Here is a 17792-nt window from a genome sequence, read left to right on the forward strand (position 1 = left end):
GTGTGAGTCCCTCCTGAGAGACTTGAACCCGTCACACTCTAACTGCAGCAGGGAAAGACTGAGGATGAGAAGACAAAGCACACGTAAGTATCAGAAATTAAAAAACAAAATGATACAGCCATTAGTGTTATGCAGGGGTAAGATCATAATCAGACAGTAGGGGGAGCCCTGTCAGGTATAGAGCGGAGGGGGGATTCCTCAATAACCTGCTGTGTACATTCGTTTATTAGTTATGTATTTATGATCAAACATTTGGAAACAAAAGCATGTTTGTTATTGACGGAAGTTTGTTATTCACGGATTGCTTCTGACACACATCTTACCTTTAGCAGAGTCGAGCTAGTAAGGTACATTTTGGCAGCTGTACAGAAAGGGAAGTAAATCAAAATACCAAATACAAAGAACCTAACATTTAAGCTGATGAAAAAACATGTTTTAGGGCAAAACTGACTTTTTCTTAAACCACTCACTTTGAATCTTTTTGAGAAAGGTCAACTGTGAAGGAGGTGGAGCTGGGCTCTGGAAAGGTGCGATTTGGACATAAGGAGGTGGAGCTGAGCTCCGGCAAGGTGCGATTTGGACATAAGGAGGTGGAGCTGGGCTCTGGGAAGGTGCGATTTGGACATAAGGAGGTGGAGCTGAGCTCCGGCAAGGTGCGATTTGGATATAAGAAGGTGGAGCTGGGCTCTGGGAAGGTGCGATTTGGATATAAGAAGGTGGAGCTGGGCTCTGGGAAGGTGCGATTTGGACATAAGGAGGTGGAGCTGAGCTCCGGCAAGGTGCGATTTGGATATAAGAAGGTGGAGCTGGGCTCTGGGAAGGTGCGATTTGGACATAAGGAGGTGGAGCTGGGCTCTGGGAAGGTGCGATTTGGATATAAGAAGGTGGAGCTGGGCTCTGGGAAGGTGCGATTTGGACATAAGGAGGTGGAGCTGGGCTCCGGGAAGGTGCGATTTGGACATAAGGACGTGGAGCTGGGCTCTGGGAAGGTGCGATTTGGACATAAGGAGGTGGAGCTGGGCTCTGGAAAGGTGCGATTTGGACATAAGGAGGTGGAGCTGGGCTCCAGCATGGTGCGATTTGGACATAAGGACGTGGAGCTGGGCTCTGAGAAGGTGCGATTTGGACATAAGGATGTGGAGCTGGGCTCTGGGAAGGTGCGATTTGGACATAAGGAGGTGGAGCTGGGCTCTGGGAAGGTGCGATTTGGACATAAGGAGGTGGAGCTGGGCTCCGGCAAGGTGCGATTGACATAAGAAGGTGGAGCTGGGCTCTGGGAAGGTGCGATTTGGTCATAAGGACGTGGAGCTGGGCTCTGGGAAGGTGCGATTTGGACATAAGGAGGTGGAGCTGGGCTCCAGCATGGTGCGATTTGGACATAAGGAGGCGGAGCTGGGCTCCAGCATGGTGCGATTTGGACATAAGGACGTGGAGCTGGGCTCTGGGAAGGTGCGATTTGGACATAAGGATGTGGAGCTGGGCTCTGGGAAGGTGCGATTTGGACATAAGGAGGTGGAGCTGGGCTCTGGGAAGGTGCGATTTGGACATAAGGAGGTGGAGCTGGGCTCCGGCAAGGTGCGATTGACATAAGGAGGTGGAGCTGGGCTCTGGGAAGGTGCGATTTGGACATAAGGAGGTGGAGCTGGGCTCTGGGAAGGTGCGATTTGGACATAAGGAGGTGGAGCTGAGCTCCGGCAAGGTGCGATTTGGATATAAGAAGGTGGAGCTGGGCTCTGGGAAGGTGCGATTTGGATATAAGAAGGTGGAGCTGGGCTCTGGGAAGGTGCGATTTGGACATAAGGAGGTGGAGCTGAGCTCCGGCAAGGTGCGATTTGGATATAAGAAGGTGGAGCTGGGCTCTGGGAAGGTGCGATTTGGACATAAGGAGGTGGAGCTGGGCTCTGGGAAGGTGCGATTTGGATATAAGAAGGTGGAGCTGGGCTCTGGGAAGGTGCGATTTGGACATAAGGAGGTGGAGCTGGGCTCCGGGAAGGTGCGATTTGGACATAAGGACGTGGAGCTGGGCTCTGGGAAGGTGCGATTTGGACATAAGGATGTGGAGCTGGGCTCTGGAAAGGTGCGATTTGGACATAAGGAGGTGGAGCTGGGCTCCAGCATGGTGCGATTTGGACATAAGGACGTGGAGCTGGGCTCTGAGAAGGTGCGATTTGGACATAAGGAGGTGGAGCTGGGCTCTGGGAAGGTGCGATTTGGACATAAGGAGGTGGAGCTGGGCTCCGGCAAGGTGCGATTGACATAAGGAGGTGGAGCTGGGCTCTGGGAAGGTGCGATTTGGTCATAAGGACGTGGAGCTGGGCTCTGGGAAGGTGCGATTTGGTCATAAGGAGGCGGAGCTGGGCTCTGGGAAGGTGCGATTTGGACATAAGGAGGTGGAGCTGGGCTCTGGGAAGGTGCGATTTGGACATAAGGAGGTGGAGCTGGGCTCCAGCATGGTGCGATTTGGACATAAGGAGGCGGAGCTGGGCTCCAGCATGGTGCGATTTGGACATAAGGACGTGGAGCTGGGCTCTGGGAAGGTGCGATTTGGACATAAGGATGTGGAGCTGGGCTCTGGGAAGGTGCGATTTGGACATAAGGAGGTGGAGCTGGGCTCTGGGAAGGTGCGATTTGGACATAAGGAGGTGGAGCTGGGCTCCGGCAAGGTGCGATTGACATAAGGAGGTGGAGCTGGGCTCTGGGAAGGTGCGATTTGGTCATAAGGACGTGGAGCTGGGCTCTGGGAAGGTGCGATTTGGTCATAAGGAGGCGGAGCTGGGCTCTGGGAAGGTGCGATTTGGACATAAGGAGGTGGAGCTGGGATCTGGGAAGGTGCGATTTGGACATAAGGAGGTGGAGCTGGGCTCCAGCATGGTGCGATTTGGACATAAGGAGGCGGAGCTGGGCTCTGGGAAGGTGCGATTTGGACATAAGGAGGTGGAGCTGGGCTCCAGCAAGGTGCGATTTGGACATAAGGATGTGGAGCTGGGCTCTGGGAAGGTGCGATTTGGACATAAGGAGGTGGAGCTGGGCTCTGGGAAGGTGCGATTTGGATATAAGAAGGTGGAGCTGGGCTCTGAGAAGGTGCGATTTGGACATAAGGAGGTGGAGCTGGGCTCTGGGAAGGTGCGATTTGGATATAAGAAGGTGGAGCTGGGCTCTGAGAAGGTGCGATTTGGACATAAGGAGGTGGAGCTGGGCTCTGGGAAGGTGCGATTTGGACATAAGGAGGTGGAGCTAGGCTCCACAATGCTCCGTCTATATTTAAATACTGCTGTTCTGAGAGCATCAGTGACCGGCTGCTCCTCTCTACACAGCTGAGGACTCTGCATTGATACATCTGTATCACAGGTCTGTGTTTATGTTTTAACATTAAGCAATTTATTTATTCAGTAATTTCCTAAAATGTTAAGCATAAATGGTATGAGTAGCAAGCTTAACATTTTAATAAATAGACTTGCTAGTGCACAGTGTTTCCCCTTTGGAGCAATCAGACTGGGGAAAGTGTTGTTTATCTACAGTCTGGGCTGGACAGTGTTTAATAAACTTTTTTACCCAAGTTTTACCCAATACAGCCAGAACTAGTAACTTAACTGACAGATGGATGGATGGATGCTGACCCTTTGCCTCATTCTGAATACATGGTCAGTCTGGCCGAAGTCCAGCACACTAAGTCATACAGTTCCCGGTGTTCACACTGGGGTCGGCACTGAGCCTCTCGTGTGTCTGTTCGCCTTTAATTATGCCGACATGAAAGCCACGTCTCCCTGCGGGTGTTTGCTCTGCTGCAGGTGGGGGTCCATCATTACCAAGAGGGTGGTCAGACTGCGACATTTCATGTAGGGAGGGGCCACCTGCCTGAGCCTGCAAACACAGCTGGGATACATCCTTCCGGATGCTTCCAGGTCTCCAGTGAGTGTGCCCCATGTCTCCTGGAATTAAGGATGACCGGAAAGAATCTATTCTCAAAATGTAACAAACAACCTATAATGTTCTAAAATATCTATAGTTTTTATATTATAGGGAGCAGGACATGAAGTACTATCGGGTGGGGCCCCCCATAAAGGTGGAGAAAGGGGAAAAATTCCAGGGGTCCAGCTGCATCCCCTTACCTTCCCTCGCCCCATGAAATTTACTTGCTTATTGCCAGCTCCCAATATCAGTATTGGTACTGGTATCGCAACACCAACCTTGGTATTACTTGGTATCGGATTTTAAAGAAATCAGTGGTATCACCTGTCCCTGCATAGGATGACCAAATAGGCTTTACTGTCATGCCATCCACATACAGGTACACCGAGGCACAAAATAGCATCCCCCCCCCAGGACCATGGTGTGACACGCAAATAGCAAGTGACAGGGGGAGGGTTTTCACAGCACGTAGAGTGTAAAACACTGGGCAGTGTGAAGTAGAGGGGCTGGACACAAGGGTGCAACACAGCGACACTACAAGGTAGAATGAGTGCAGTGTATTGAATTGGCCCTCGGTTCACTGTGTTCCTCTACTGGCCTAGATGTAACTTAGAATAATTGTCATTAGTATGGTACAGACACGACATGTGTAGCAAGAACAAGCAGAATCGCTTCACAAGAGCCTCTCAGAAAGACATGAGAAGGACACCATTGAAATGCTCTCCCATGCCGCCTTTGATCAGGCTCCTGCTTCCCCAGCATCTCCAGACACCCCGAGCTGTTTGTTCTCTTCATTTCATCTTTTGCTAATATCCCGAGAGGTCACTTCTCCTTGCTTTAATCGCTGTGTTGCCACGGTAACCTAACATACGAAAAACTTTTGTAATCGGTTAACACGTGCTGTAAGGTATGAATCCTTCGTATGAGTCAAACAGAATGCCTGGTAAGTTATGAGTAAAGCAGGCAACTGCCGGCAGATCGTACACGGTTTACTACAGTAGTAAATTAATGTTGCATACGCTGCAGTAGTTTAAATATTACTGTGGCTCTCCAGTAATCCCAAGATGCTGAGAACACTGGGAAAAAAACCGGCAGTGAAACGTGAAAATGTGATGCGTTATTTTAACGACATGAATCTGCATCCCGTCCAGCTTGATGCGTTTCTGAAATACGATATCAGCCATTTATAATGCAGTGTCAGAATCCTGCAGATTTACCGGAATTTTTCATTTTCTGGCCTCAGGTTTTAAAAACAAATGTCATGTGACTTCTAGCGAATCAGACAATGAGAGCCACCATTTAAATGGTGCTTATCTCTCATTGCTGGCTTGATCACATGGTCTTTAAGCTCAACTGCTGCTTCTCTGTGGCCCCAGTGGACTCTGTGGGGACACGCAGTGCTGCAGGGCCCCTGACATTACGGAATGGCAGTGAGGAGGCAGCCTTTTGCTCTCACTGTCCGTTTACACTTTTCAGTTCAATGTCTGACTGTCTGATTCTGGCTCATTCTCACTCCAGGTCCTTCGATGGTCCTTTTGTAATTGTTCCTGATTTCTTGAGTATCTCTACAACTCTCCCTGCTTCTTTCCACTTCATGTTCCAGACCCAGTTGAGTGGTTTCCTCTGGCATTTGAGGATTTACTCCAGAAAAGTCACACTTAATACAGTGTTGATACAAATGTTTATATATATTATATATTTTTTTATCTTTCTTGTCAATAGTCCCTTACAATCATAGTTAGTGTGTCTCCCTTTGCAGCTCCTGCCAAACCAGAGGGTCACGACTCAGGAGTGCGCAGTGGCAGGTAGCTGCGGATTCGGAGCGTCCATGCGTGATGAGAAGTGGCCGTTAACTGCTGCCACTGGGCGGGGCTGCAGACGGAGCCCTTATCGCGACCAGCCAGTGTTTATTTCTGTAAGAAATCCCACCATTCCAGCCAGATCAACAGGAGCTGAACGTAGGTGTTTCAAGCACGTTTCTCTCCTGATGAGAGATAAACTTTCACACTTGGAGACCCAGTTAATGATTAAAGAAACAGTCGCATGTACTGTGCTGGGAGCACTGTGCCCAGTGGGTTTGTGAACTAAGTAGCGGTATCACAGACAATAAGGTGCCACATCAGATGTGAACAAGATTTAGCCAAAGTTGATAAAATCCATGAAAGCGGCAGGAGGACCAGCTCCGAAGGCTTGATGGTAGGTGGGGATGGACCGGCAAGCTGCATGTTTAAAATCCGTGGATCATTCGTCCGTTTTCTCATTTTAGTTTTGGAAACAAATATTGAAAAATGAGTAATGCTCAGATTTTTTAACAAGGCCTCCCCCCTGACCTCTCGCTGGTATGACGTTAGTAACCATGGCTGGGGGGGGGCCACAGGAAGCCTGTTTTTTTTGTATTTCCCCTCTCTATTGTCTACAGGATTTTTTTCCATTCAGGCCTCTCGTAAAATCTCTTATCGCTGTTTTTTTTTTGGCTTCCCTGCCCAGAGAATTGCAGGGAATGTGGACACGGAGTTAACGTGTTGGCTGCTGATTAAAATGATGGGACAGCCTCAGTCCGAAGGGAGGGGGCTACATTAATGGTTACACAGGGCATAAATGTTCCGCTTTTGGCCCTACATGGGCGACTGGAAGCCTGTTCTCCAGGCATATGAAAGTGCCCCCCATCCCAAGCCCAGGTGTCATAGCATAGTAATATATATATATATATATATATATATATATATATATATATGTGACCCATCACCACAAAATGAGTCTTATGGGTGAAATTCTACCAGTGCGACTTAAGACTCATTTCGATGTGACGGGTCACAGATATATACACACCATGTAATGATTAGGGTAGATCATGCAACCAGGTTTAGTTCCACAGATGCAAAGCAGAGGCCTTGGGCACCAGAAGAAGTGAATCCTACAGTCTGCTGGTCTGCAGCCAAAGTATGGAGAGCACAGAACCCACAAACAAGTACAGAACCCACAAACAAACACAAACACAGCTAACAGGGAACATTCCCAGAACTTTAGCAAATGTTATATGAAGGTCTTCTCAAGGTTGGCAGAGAATGTTCTTTCTGTAGCATTAATGGAACATTTTACATTTTAATAAAGGATCTGTTAATGTCAGCCCGATAACATTACCCGAGCATAATTATAATGCAATTAATGTCTAAAAAATTGTTGTATAATAAAACATTATTCTACAAACATGCTACATACGTATACTGCTAACAGAGCCTCGAACCTGTGACCTTTGAGGTGTAAAGCAATAGTGTTTAGCCCTGCCCTATCACGCCCTTTATGTGTTTTTATGTTATTACTCTTAGTTGCAATAGTAGCTGAAGTAGTGGGATAACGTTCTAGGAATATCAGTAACAATGAACACTTTGAATGTTTCCACACCTTAAATAGTAATGTTCAGTAAGTGCTCCTAGAACGAAAAATTGCCAGAAGGGGGAATGATTGTTTGTCTTCGGATATGCGCTTATTTCTGAATTGTGTATGCAGTTGGTAGCTTGGTTCTCGCAGTATTGCCAAGTCTATCTCTTTATTTGAAAGGGTGTGCATCTGGGTACACGGTAACTGTTTGCAAACAACAAGAAGGCTTTCATTTACTGCTCCACTGGAGTAACTTGGGTTTCGGCACCATCCAGGCAGAACTGCAAATAGCCACCGAAAGTCAATTGCTACTTAAAGCAAATGACGCTTTTTGCTTGCAAAACAATGCGCGTATTAAGCAGAAAGCTGTGCTTAGATTTTAGCGGCAATTAAGCCCTGAGTGGCTGATTAGATCAATTAAACTGCACAGCTGTGCATTATGACGGACATTTGGCGAATTCAGACATCTAATATTCCCGCACTATGGAAGGAAACACCTTTGGCTTAATTTTCGGAGTGTGTTAAAGATAAAGGGTTTTAATTGATACAGCTTGTGGGGAGCAAATTGAGCTTAATTTGAAATTCGCCGAAATCTCAGCGTTTCCTTTTTTTACGGCCTTGTTGACATGCAGGCAGAAGTGGGGTCACCGTCATACTCAGGCTGAAGACTCAGAAAGCCCAGATGCCTCAAGATGGAAACACACCTGGAGAGCCAATTAGCAAACACATGAATGAAAATCTACACGGGAAAAGCAGCAAAATTAGCTTGTTTTAAGCAAAACTACAGAGATGTAAAGGACAAACATTCGTCCCTGTAGCAAATAGGGATTAAGGGCCATGTTTATAACCCCAATGGAACAATAATTCCCTAGACTATGGGACTTGAACTAATGGCCATCTGATGACAGACACAGGGTCCTAACTCATTTAGCCACACACTGCCTGTTGTTATAAAACTGTTTTCTAAGTTAGTCTTCTAGCTGCGTTTGAACATGTTTTTACGCAGTATTTTGCAGTTTACACACAGCAGTATTTAAACCTTATAAATATTGTTCTGGATCTCATTGTAAAATTGTACTATTAAAAACAAGCTCGCTAAGAAATGTTCCAACAAGTCAGAGAAGGGAGCAGAAAAATTAAAGCAGTTTTTCACGTATTAGTGCCTAGTAGGCTATCCCCTGGAGACGCTAAAGGTTGATCCGAGAGCTGAATGTTGTCTTTACTCCATTAGATTAGGTCATATATTGTTGCTTAAATGTGAAGGAAGTCTTTTATCTCCCAAAGGGGTAGAAACCTTAATTTTCAGGCAGCCAGGCTGGCCAAGGAACGTTAGTCAAGGATGGGGCTCTAACAATAGCTTAATTACCGCCATGAATCTGGAGAAACTCCTTACCTCTCTGCGGCCATGGAAACAGCCACGTGCCCTGGGCTGAGGCTGTCCTGTCATCTTTAGTTACTCAGTGGCTTTGCGTCGTGATGCATTTCCTGGGTCGGAACGTGTGAGCCCAGGTGAGCAGTAGGACATCGAACGGTATCTTAGGTCGTCTGGAACGTCAGCCAATCAGAGGGTGTTTCTCGGTACCAAGAACGCAAAGGTCGTACTTCACTTGCTTTCCAAGAACGAATTTGGGGCACAGTGAACAGGATGCAACTGATGAATCCTTGACGTTTTGACTGGGGCAAGAATGACATCCGGGGATTTTTTTTACCGTCCTGTGTACTTCTGTTCTTGAGTATTGGAACTTGTATTCGGCGATGGAATATGACGTACAACGGGTACACAAGTACGGTCAAGTAGGCACATTGAGAAACAGTGAGATAGTCAACAGGGTGAACTTTAATGTTATTTACGCGGTGCATGCATTTAATTGCGGGCAAATTAAAGCTCTCTTCACCAATATGACTGGAAGAGCAATATAATACTCATGTCCGTAGTTAATACCCTGTATCCATTTAGGAAGCGGCTAACTGAGTGATTATATGCCTGACAGGCGGCTGCCCGCTTGGGCTCACTGCCCGGCCGTCCAGCTTCAAAATGCTCATTAACATGTGCGTGTCTGTGCGCCAGATTGCATGTGACATGGACTTTTAATGTCCGCATTTGAAAGGTGTGCGCTGAATGAACGCGGAGCCGTTAGGCTGCAAAAGCAAGCAGACATTACAGAACGACAGCGATAAGAAAATTATCGAGGATTGAACTTTACGGGGCCCATGAGTTTCCGTCTTGTTATATTGTCTCTTGTTTGAAGGTTAAATAAGCTTGAAAAACCAAAAAAAAGGTTAAAAAACCCAAGACTACAATTTCCGTCCCCTATAAGCAGACCTAATTTAGTTCTTATCAGCCTGTTTTCGCTGTTTTTATTAGCCGATTAGCGATATATAGGATATACACGAGGCACCTCGCCCATTCTGCGCTTTATCTCACACACACACCTTCCTGGAAGTTTGGCGGGCGGCTCTGACCTGCTGTTATAGCGCCATCTTCTGGTAACATTTCAGGCTTGGAACGATCCTATTCTTTCGACTTGGCCGTTAAGACAGGAAGAGAGGCCGCTTCAGTAATACCTTCCCGGTGGAGAGGCATCTGGCTGCAGAAGGGCCTGACAGCGCGTGTCCTCTGTCAGGCCCCTTCCACTCTCAAGCCCCTACGTCATTTCCGTTCGAACGACAAATCTTCTTGTCGCGAGCTATAAGAATCCATCTTGTCGTGCGGATAATTCTGAAGTCGTGGAATGTATGACTTAACTATTTAAAAATTAATTATCACATCGAAATACGCCTGTGTTGAACTCATCGCCTTAGTACAGGCAACTCATGTTTACCTTAAAAAAGTCCTAAGAGTAGTGCTCGGTCACATAAAAAAGTCAGCCAAAGACAAAGTAAACTTTATAGTCATCTCAGCTACTGTATATACAAATATATAGAGAGGCAAGACGACGTGACTCCGACGTGACTTACCGTTATCAGGAGTGGCAAGATGGACTTCATAACTGAATATTACACTGAAGAAGAGAAAGATACCATTGTCTATCCCTTTTTTTTCAATTTTCAAATGTTTCAAAGACATGCATTTGTTTTTAGAAAACACAGCCGACAAGAGCTTAATCGTGTTTTGTGGTTTAGCGTAGTAGGTTCACTGTACAGTACATTGTTATTGTCACAACCGATCGTTCAGACCTCGTGGACCACGCCCACTTCATTTATCTCGTGTGAATCCCGCTTGTTACCAGCTTTCCTGTTTGATCTTGTTTGTCTTGTGTATTTCAGTGTGTTCTATTTCATTCTCCAGATCTGTCGTTGTTGTTGCTACGTGCCTTGTTCCCTGTGATTCCCTTTTTACCCTGATTAAACCCCGTTTATTCGCATTCACGGCTCCCTTCGCCTGCTTCTCCGCACCCGATGTCAGTTATTTTTTATATTAGTCATATATATGCATCTGTTTTTAGTGAAAAATCCTTAATCACTGATTGCAGTTGTCATGCCCGGCCCGCTCCTCCTGTGTGCCACGCCCCCTGATTACCCACGTGTTTTCTCCCGATTGTACCCAGCTGTGTCTAGTTAATTTGATCAGTCCTGTGTATTTCAGTCCGTGCCTTGCCTGAGTCCATTGTCTGTCATTGTGGTTATTACCTTGTGAGCGTATTCCTGCGATGTTCCCTAGTCCTCGTCAGTTTAATAAATCCCCGTTTGCCCTGATCTTGCCGGCTCGCCTGCCTCTTTGCTCGTCGCCCCGTCCTTGCGCCTCACCCGCACCGCACGCGCGTGACAGCAGTACTGTAAATTATTGTATATTTTCAAAGATCTGTTATTTGTATATAGTATTTGTTGTCATTTCATAAAGTAGTTCATATATTTAAGTGTTTTATACTGTATTCTGTTGACATCCTGTTTGGTTTGAAAAATAAACCTTTTGCTGTTTTGTGAGGATTTTTTTATTATTATTAAAAACAACATAGTTTCTATATAACTAGAATAGTAGTTTTTCTTGTAGAAATTTAATTCTCATCGGCTCCTTAGAAAAAAATTTACATAGTAAAAATATTGTATTATGGCCAGTACCAAAGCACAACTTTTTACTGGCAATCGTTTATTTAAATTAGGCAATTACGCAACTGTTTCAACTTCACATTATATTATTGTCTTCACAATATAATTAAAAATATTTTTATTTGTTTTTTTATTAAAAAATGACTTCGTCATATGTTTACATAATATTGAGGTATGTATTAATATGTGATATATAGTGTAATACACGGTAAGAAAGTTCTAATTAGCTATTTAGGCACACTACACTCTAAATCTATGTTGGAACACTGGACTCTAGACATCGTTATTAAAATGATGTTATTACTTGGGCACATATCTTGGGTAAAACAAATACGTTTTGTCAATAACCAATAACGCACAAAACATGTTTATTAGATTATGACTTAAAAGTTTCCGTATAAACATTGAAATGCTGACATTATTAAAGTACAATATTTGACGGAATAAATATGGCACAAGAAAATAATGATTTAAGTACATATTAGCTATAGTCTGATGTCTCACAATAATAACACATACAGTAGCACTACATTTATTTACACACACATATGTACAACTATATTGTTCAGGTTTGAGACGGATTCCCTCGTTTAAACAGAAATTACGTATTGGGGTTTGTCAAGACGTATTTGTCCACAGGACGGATTGTTTGTTTGTCTCTTGGAAAAAATAATCTCTCTCCAAATCTGCTGAAATATAAAGCAACAACACACAACAGCGTGTTCATGGAGGCAGCCATGTTTGAATGGGAGATCGTCACCTCGGAATTTCCGGATAATCTGTCGTTTTAACGGAAATGACGTAGGGGCTTGAGAGTGGAAGGGGCTTGACAGGGGACACGCGCTGTCAGGCCCCTTCTGCAGCCAGACACTCGTGTCCCGGTGGGGCGGTAGAAGTTCATGGGTGACACCCCCCCCCCGCTAAGCACCGTGGGGGATCGATTTTTATCTCAGTCCTGCCCTTCTTTCTTTCTTTCTTTCTTCTTCTTATTGTTGTTGCTATTATTTATTATTTATTTATTATTGTTGTTAGTAATAATAATGATAAAAAAATAATATATTTAAAAGTAATGGTTAAGGTCAAAGTCAAAATGAAATGTTAATTAGCCATTTCGGTAGCAAAAATAATGCCGGGTAATGAAATTACTTATTTAAATTTGTATTAAAATGAAAGTAGTGCATTAAATTACTTTCAAATTTGCTGTGATTAAGACTGTGACTATGACATAATTAGCTTTATTTTTCATAATAATCTACCTGTCAATGTGACCGAGCTGCAGACCACATTCATTCATTCAATCATTCATTTACGTCCTGCGAGCAGAGTCCCGTCGTGCAGTTGTAGATCCCGCTAATAAGTCTATTTAAATCTATTGCATTGTAAAGTTTCTGTATCGATTATTAATGTAGCTGACTATAAAAACAAATGATTGTGTGTAATCTCACCTGAAGGAAACTAAAAATGCCAAAATACTTCAATTTTTTATGGTTACTTATGGTTAAGGTTAGGACTGGGTAGGGGTTATGGATGTCGTTGGGATTAGAGTTTCCCCCATAGAAATGAATGGGGAGTCCCCACAAAGATATAATTACGAGCCTCGTGTGTGTGTGTGTGTGTGTGTGTGTGTGTGTGTGTGTGTGTGTGTGTGTGTGTGTGTGTGTGTGTGAAAAATAATATTCATACATGACAGTAAACCTTCACCGCCGCTTCAGCATAGGGACACTTGGCATAAAAGTGACATTATTTTCCCGATCATTAGACGTAAATAATCCCCTCCACATGTTCATGCTCAAACAAGACGAAGTTGGCGTAATACACCGTTCTATTTTGGGTATGTTATTTACTCACAAATTGAAAAGTATCTCGGTGTGGTTCCCGGCATGCAGTTACTGGGAGCTGATGTTATTGGTCTGGACAGTCTAATTAACGTGCTCCACCAAAAAGACCACCATTATTTTCATTGTTGATCGCTTTTGTTTGGATAACTACAAGTGTGTTGCTTTGTTGTAAATAACTCAATAGGGCATAAATCAGCTCGGTTTTTCCTCATTTTTTTGCGGATTGTTTTTTAACCGTGTCATGTGTTACTATAGTTACATTCCAGCCAAACCCCCAGCTTCTCAAACTGGCTTTAGCTGACATTTGTCTCGCCACCGGGATGACATCAGTGGAAAGGCATGAATTTTACGGCCGTGTCATGCTGTCGGGAATGATCTTTCACACTTTGTCATGCCGCTCTTTTTCACTGTCATCGGACATGCATTCAGCTGAGCTACGAATATTTATCGCCCAGACGATGTCAGGATGCAGAAAGTAAACAGTTTAACTTTAGATGTATTATGGTTAGAGTGAGACAGCAGCCACAGGAGAACACAGTGGATATAGGCGCCACCTTCTGCTTGTGTCATGAGCATCTATGTTGTGTCGGGACAAGACAGAGAAAATGTGGTACTTACATGTGGGGGGAAACAGCCCAACTGCTCCCGAAAAGCGAATGATGTGGCCTGGACGACAGCATAGGAGAGAGTTTGATATTGAAGGGGTACACAGCTTGATAATTCAAATACAAAGGTCTGTTTATTGGGGGCCAAATAAAATATTAGGGGTATTATATTATGCCCCCCACTCCACTCCGGTTCCTGTGCCCCTGAGCCTGAATACCCAGCGAAAGGTTTCCTAAGGTGACAGTCTAATTTTTCTGTGGTCTGCTTGGAAACACAAATATTAGAGCTCAGCTAAGCAACCATTACATTGGGTTAGTTATGGCAAAGCCGGCGAAGGGTGTGGCTTCAGAGAGAGAGAGAGGGAGGGGCAGAGGCGGGAGGGGAAGCCTGGGGTTGGGAGGGGGGAGACGATGGAGGGACTGATCTCTGAGGAGTTTAAGACCAAGGTTTGCTTAGGACAGTGATTCTCATGCCGGTCCTTGGGGACCCAGAGATGGTCTGCATTTTCGCTCACTCCCAGCTCCCCTAGTAGCATGGACCATCTTAGTTTCCCTGAAGACTGGTTTCAGAAACAGGGGCTGAGCCACCCCTGAGTCCATTAGATGATGGTATGAGGGGCCGTGGCTGGTTCCCGGTACTGGTGGGGGTGGGGGGTATTCAGCATCTTGTCGCTACTGCGACAGGCTTCCAGTGAGACTCCCCCCCCCTCCCCCCCACAGAGCTGATTTGTTAAACTAACTGGGAATGCTGGGATGTATCACATCAGCCAACAGCAGCTAAAGCCTAGCTCTCCCCCGCTGTCCAGGATGAGTGCATTTTAAGGAGCTCTAATCCGCACTCGCTTTCGGTGTCATCGGCAAACAAGCCCCCCCCCTCCACCGGGGCCCCCCTCTACCTGCAGTGTGTCTCCTCACAGAGGTCCCCTTCTTCTCCTGCTTCCTGGAACATGTACACCTGGATTTTGCCCACATTCACCATGAGCTTTCCCTTTAATCCAAGGCAGCCATGCCAACCATCACTAAGAGCACCACGGACGCAGACGCAGGTGGTCTGCGCAGACATTACGCAGTCAGAGGGCTTCCGGTGCCGCCCAGGGCCTGACTGCTCTGCCCGCGCTCGGCCTCTTTGATGTGCCAGCAGAGCATCTCATGTGGTAAATTAGGCTACGCAGAAATAACAAACAGACCACCATCTCGTTTCTGCGGTTCCTTTGCTGCTCGTCTTCCCTAATGTCGCTGCATTAGGAGGAGAGACGCTCTGGCAGAACGGGGTAAACAAGAAATAACATAGACGTCGCCCCCCTGTGGGCCGACCGAGGAAAAATATTATCCTACTTTGAATTAAGTTTCATTGTAACAAAATATAACGGTGGGCCTTCAGTTTGAGAGAGCTTCTCCCCTCACCTTGAAGACTGTGTTACATCTTACAAACTTCTGAGCATCTGTTTGGTGACTCGTGGCTTTAGTAGCATGTGGCTGGGTGAAGATTTGTCGGGGGGGGCGCATGGACACTAAAGAATGCTGCATTAAATTTGCAAGCATGCGAGCTTTGGGCATCGCAAGCTCAAAGCTTGTGCGGGCTGTGGGTGCTCGCTCTGAAGGGGGCAGGGGTCTGTGCAGACATCTTAAGAGGAAGATGCGGCTGATTAAATCCAGAGTAACGGCACCGTAAATTTAAGAAGAGTGACTCTTTAGGTCTATGAACTCACCCCTTGGCGATTACACAAATTAGGCAAATGGGAGAATATCATGATGAGTTACACAGAGCTTCCCCATCAATTGGCATCAGCTAATCTTTTATCTGTAGGGCCTGTTTGTGCTCCCAGATGTGTGAGCCTGAGAGATGAGGTTTCAGGGAGGGGGGGAGGGGGGGCTGAGAGGTGTTCCTGGGATTACCTACTAACATGCCACGCATCGGCAGGATTTCAGGACATTAGCAACTGGGCCCCGAGGAGGCCCCCTGCAGGGCCACACACTGGGCTATGATTAAGAGGGAGGTGGCAAAATATTTCTCAGGGGCTGGAGCCCCAGCACAGCGGGGACCCCAGTGCTCAGAGTGGCAAACGGGGGCCACCCGGCCCGAGCCGAAGGGAGGGGCTACCCCAGCATGCCCGGCTGACTGTAATTGGCCGCAGACGGCGGTTTGAAGGCCAGCCCCGCCCCCACCGCCCCAGGGCACAACCCGAGGGCCAGAGCCAGCTCTCACATGAAAGACGCTTTTATAACATAAACATATTCTTTCATTAAAGCGCCGTGTGGTACTGGCTGGTCTGTGGAGTGACCCGGGAAAGGAGCAGAGAGGCGGCCTGGGGGGCGGGGGGGGGGTATTTGGGGGGTTTAACAGAGATCAGCAGGGGTACAGAAACCTGTTTGCATGTGCTGACCTCTGACCTCTCAGGCTGGCCAAGGGTTGTGGCCGTGCACCTCCACACAAACACTGTAAATACATTTCTATGAATATTTTTGGGAAAAAAAATCTGATATTGCAACAGAATGGTCGTTCAAGTCCCTGCGGGGTGTAACTGGGAACCATCACACGGCCTAGGCACCAGGTGGTCTGCCATTACCCACCCATGTTCAATGAGGGCAGAGCGAGCACACACCTCCTGAGGAAAGCACCAGCGCCCCCACAGGGCTGGAGTGCAGGGTGCAGCCTGCACAAACAAACCCCGCAGATATGGCCGCCTGGAAGTTCGGCCCGATAAAGCCGTACCTTCTCAGGGGGCAGCCGACACACGGGAGGCGGCCGTGAAGGTGTCCTGTGGGAGAATGGCAGCGTCTCCCTGAAGCATAGATGCATGTTTGTTTTGGCCGCAAACGTCATTGTCACAGCAGGGTCTGCCTCTTCTGCATATTCATTCTCCTGGTATTCGTCACTGCTAATGAGCAGGAGTGATTGTCCGTAATGCAAACGACACAAAGGTGTCATCCCCTTCAGCTGAGAAAACACCATCCGTCCGAGAGTGACTCACTGGCACAGCCCGGAGGTTGTCACAGTCACCGACCTCCCGAGACCAGACTCTGCGAGGCTTCAAACTGTCCCTGCAAGAAGCAGACATCTCAGTTTCAAACTGGCCAAGCTGAATATGAGTAATTCAATACTGCATCTTGTACAAGTGAAAACAAAACACAGACTGTGTCACAGCCAGTCTGTTAAGCACGTAAAGATGGCAGACAGAGTTTCATCTTCAAACATGAAAATCAGGAGCAGGGCCATGCGCTCGGCCTTACTACACTCATTTACTTCTCCATTTCGTATATTTTGTTATATTCAATAAGCACATCGCCAGCGTCCGCTGGGCAGTTTCACATTCCGTGTTTCCAGGCTCGTCTTTCCGGCACGTTCCTCCCGTCCTCCCTTTGTTTCCCAGCTCGCAGGCCTCCACATTGTAATTCCCTCCACCTCACTTCCTCTTGCCTGGGGACCCTGGAAATCTTTCCTCTCCCTTCCTAAATCAACAGGGCAGGCTGAGGCTCAGGCTGCATCGCCTGCCAGAGACCCCCAGACCTGCACAAAACTCCAACTGCTGCCGCCCACTACGATCTGAGGATTTACGGCCACGGCGGGATCCAGGTGACGCTTCCTGAGAGTCTCGCAGCGTGCAGAAGCGGACAGATGCGTTTGTCTGCGCGAAACGTGCATGCGTCCGTTTCTACGTTAATGTGAAATTAAATTCATCTTCAAAGACATTTTTGCCTGCACTTGCTCCAATCAAATCAAGTCAAGTGGGCTTTTATGTCCTACCATCCATGTACAGGAACACAGTGGCACAAAATAATATTCCGCCAAGTCCACGGTGCGACATACAGAGAGCAAGTTATAAGAGGAAGGTTTTCACAAGACTTACAGTGCAAAACACAGGACAGTGTGAAGCAGAGGGTGGGGGCTGGACACATGGTTTATATACACAGTGCGATTTGTAGGGATGTGAACAAGAAGTAAGACCAGCAACATAAAGGGATGGAGTATAGTAGCTAAAAGCGATACATATATATATATGTGTCATGACTGCTG

At 46.5% G+C, this 17792-nt stretch overlaps 1 long non-coding RNA gene across 2 annotated transcripts in view; it reads right to left on the reverse strand.

Moving 5' to 3' along the window:
- LOC125743053 (uncharacterized) overlaps positions 1-9868 on the reverse strand; it is a 10095-nt gene extending 227 nt beyond the window's left edge. Inside the window, exons 1-3 of one of the 2 annotated variants that reach the window (XR_007398270.1) lie at positions 9751-9868; positions 3807-3929; positions 1-58 (exon numbers count right to left, since the gene is read on the reverse strand). The exon at positions 1-58 is cut by the window's left edge and continues 227 nt beyond it. This is a non-coding gene — a long non-coding RNA (uncharacterized LOC125743053). Of the gene's footprint in view, positions 59-3806; positions 3930-8680; positions 9181-9750 lie in introns of those variants that run through there. The other variant, XR_007398269.1, reaches the window with a different exon arrangement.
- Between the last annotated feature and the right edge of the window lie 7924 nt (positions 9869-17792).

The sequence above is a fragment of the Brienomyrus brachyistius genome, chromosome 1 (genome assembly GCF_023856365.1).
Source record: "Brienomyrus brachyistius isolate T26 chromosome 1, BBRACH_0.4, whole genome shotgun sequence".
Classification (NCBI taxonomy): domain Eukaryota; kingdom Metazoa; phylum Chordata; class Actinopteri; order Osteoglossiformes; family Mormyridae; genus Brienomyrus; species Brienomyrus brachyistius.